Source organism: Lynx canadensis, chromosome A2, assembly GCF_007474595.2.
Source record: "Lynx canadensis isolate LIC74 chromosome A2, mLynCan4.pri.v2, whole genome shotgun sequence".
Taxonomy (NCBI): domain Eukaryota; kingdom Metazoa; phylum Chordata; class Mammalia; order Carnivora; family Felidae; genus Lynx; species Lynx canadensis.
The window spans coordinates 75,691,019-75,694,643 of NC_044304.2; positions in this window are offsets into that span (position 1 = coordinate 75,691,019).

Consider the following 3,625-nt stretch of genomic DNA (forward strand, 5'->3'; position numbering starts at 1 on the left):
AATGCTACTCATTCATTATGCTTGAAAAGAGATGTTAAGATATCTATATAAGAATCATAAGGCTAACTAAATCACTCTAGTCAAAGTATGTAGAGTTCTCTAGATTCAAGATGCATTATATGGAATATATATAGCTCAGTTTTCTACTGGGCATAAAGCAAAACCATGAAGTTTTGGTACATATAAAAAAAATCTATAAATATAATGACCTATATAGACCATACAGCCACACTCATATGATGCTGGTAGTCTTTTTTTATTGTTGTTATTTGGAGATGCAGCTTTCTTAAACACAGCAAATGGTATGAAATGTGCCTTTTCAAAATTTAAAATTATTGTTTGAGATGTTTGAAAATATTCGAAATAGAATTGCTCGAGGAGGTTGGAGTCAGGTTTTACTTGTCTTCATTTCTCCTTCTATGTATACAACAAATATGTCATGAAGTTAACATTACTTATGTATGCCAAAAGGGAGAAAGAAGAAGGTAACACCAATATCCTTATATGGTTTCCATCAGGTAATCAGTGTGATAGAACATGTCTGCCCCACCCCGTCTCTTCCTAATCGCGATCACATTTTTGGGACAATTTTACTCCGTTTAGGAATTTTTTCTTTCCCCACTACCGTCTAATGAACGAATTGTTAATTGGAATTATCGTGGTTGGCATATTAGTCAGCAAAGCACCCCCTCCCCCTGCAGCCAAATTTCCTTGCTTTGTACTGTTTGGCTGAAAAATAAGGAAGCTTTTGCGTTTGGGCTTCCTCGCTGGGATGAGATGTTCTCTTGACTCACAGGTTGTGATTCCCTGCTTGTTTCACTTCCTGATCTTTGGGGATTTGTCAGGTGCATCATAGTTTCGGAATATTTCAATCCCAAACGGGCTTGCTTCACCTACTCTGAAAGACGACTCACATGTCTAAAAGCATCTGCTAACTTTCCTCGAGATAACTCATTTCCCATTTCTTTTAGACAGGTCTTTTCCTCTTCTTCTCTAGGTGTTCAAGGTGCTCTGATTGATTCTTTATTTAATCTGAGTTCATTTAAAATGTATCTGTTTTGTTTCAATTAATTCATCTGAAGTCACTTCCAGCTTCTTTTAAGATCCCACTCTTCTCCAATAATCACGCAGGACCTCTGTCCAGAGCAGCACCCCCATACCTGGCCCTCACTATGGTACTTCTGCTATTATAGCTTCATTAATCTACAACCTAGATATTCAAAAATGGAGTGAAAGGTTGAATTTCTATTTTGCCAGGGAGCACCTGGTGGCTCAGGTGGTTAAGCACTTGACTCTTGATTTGGACTCCGGTCATGATCTCTGGTTTGTGATTTCAAGCCCTGCATCAGGCTCTGGGCTGACAGCATGGAGTCTGCTTGGGATTCTCTCTTTCCCCCCTTTCTCTGGCCCCTTCCCCCAGCTCGTGCTCTCTCTCTCTCTCCTCCTCTCTCTCTCTCTCAAAATAAATAAGTGACTTAAAAGATTTCCATTTCACCAGAAATATATCCCACTATAAGTAAGCATCATCATCAAAAGGAGCAAATTCCTAGGTCAGTCAAGGTTGTTTGCGATTTAGCTTTTTATAACATTTACAGCTTTACCTCCCATCCGTCACCTAAACCTTGGCATACAACCCATTTTCTAAAATACAAACATTCCTAGTTACATTCACATTTCAGATAGATGACAAATATATAGATAGATAGATAGATAGATAGATAGATAGATAGATAGGCATAAGTATGTCCCAAGCAATATTTATTTTGCCTAAACCTGGCAATCCTATTCCTAACTTGATTGGAATCCATTGCTCCCTCTGAATTCCTCACATCACTTTGTTGGTTCTTTTGTTATAAAAACATACTTCATCCTTCCTTGTTTTACAGTAAACTTAGAGATCTGCCTCTCTATAACTCTAAAAAACATTTTGAGGGTAAGAATTGCACCTAGCTCCCTTTTTTTGCAAATAGTCAGTGCTCATAATGTCATTTTTATTGAATAGAATTAGGCATTCTACTACATTGGTCCAGGCTAGCCTCAAACTTTAGATAATATCTCTAGAATCCTATGCACTTCTTTTCAGCCCTAAAATTTGGTATCGATTTGCTAATAATAGCAACAAAATTTACTCAGGATATTCTCTGTGTGCATACTGCTGAAATGCTCAGTTCACAAGGACTGGGGCCACACTCTTTTATTGGCCAACATATATTCAAAGACTACCACAACGACCAGGTCATAAAAAGTGTACAATAAATATTTGTAGGTATGCATTTCACATGCATTATGCCTCTGTAAAACCCTACAAGGTCAGTATTATTGTACTCACTTTTGGCAGAGGATGAGAAAAGTAAGATTTAAAGAGGTCATCAGGGTTGCCTGGGTGACTCAGTTGGTTCAGGATCTGGCTTTTGATCTTGGCTCAAGTCATGATCTCATGGTTCATGAGTTCGAGCCCCGCATCAGGCTCTGTGCTGACGGCATGGAGTCTGCTTAAGATTCTCCCTCTCCCTCTCTGTTCCTCAAAATAAATAAATGAAATTTAAAAAATTTTAGAAATCTAAAAATAAAGAGGTCACGAGACACAAAATAATAACTCTGGCTGCTATATCTCTGAAATCCATACTTTTAAGGATTTTATGATATGATACACACAAGTATTGCTGCCTTTTAAAGATTGACATTCTATCTCAAACCGGACTCAAGCACCGTTGAAAAGGTCCTTGTGAACAGGAGACTGTGCTTTTCAAATGTTGGAACTGAGTCTTAGAAGTCAGGCAATTTGCTCAGGTAAGTGGCGAGGCTAGACCTGGAGTGATCTAAGTCTGCTTGACTTCAGAGTCCCTGCTTGCCACAAGCACAGAACTTCCCAGTGTTGGTCCCTGACAAACCCCTAAACTCTCAGAGACTATCTATACGAAACTACTGAAAGGAAAGCTACTTGCTGTCTTATGTCTGGGTGCCGATTCATCCATCCTTCCAACCGGTGTTCCTGTGCCTGCTGTATTGCCCGTAGCCTTTTCGCTTTTCTTCCCCATGTTCCCCAGCTTCTGGAAAAATCTTTTCTCCAAGACAAATTCTGTGGTTCTGTGGGAGCTGCTGTCCTCTTGAAAGATGCAACAACCGAGGGGTCAGAGGGAGCCTGATCATGCTGTCCGGTCAAACTACCTCAGCCCCTGGCCATAGATCATAATGCCCTTAGGTGATTGAACTGAGATTCTGAGAACTTATACTGATGGGAAAAGGGAGGCTTGCACGGGTTAAATTTGCCCAAGGTCTCACAACCAGTGACTGATAAGGCTAGGACTCCGATCCTGTAGTAACTCTGAAGTTAAGCGACCCAAATACTGACATTTGACTACAAAAAATTGACAGTAAAACTCAATATCCTACAAATAAGTATTAAGGCAAGGAATAAGCTACAAAAGTATTAGGTAAAATGTAACTTATATTCAAAATCAAGTTAAAAATGTAATTACGTGTGTCCTTAAGATTTTAATTTTGTGTTGTTACTCTTGTGCTAAAACCTGGGGTACAACTTGTGTATTAATAATATGATGGGTGCCTGGGTGGCTCAGTTGGTTAAGCAGCCAACTTCAGCTCAGGTCACTATCTCATGGTTCGT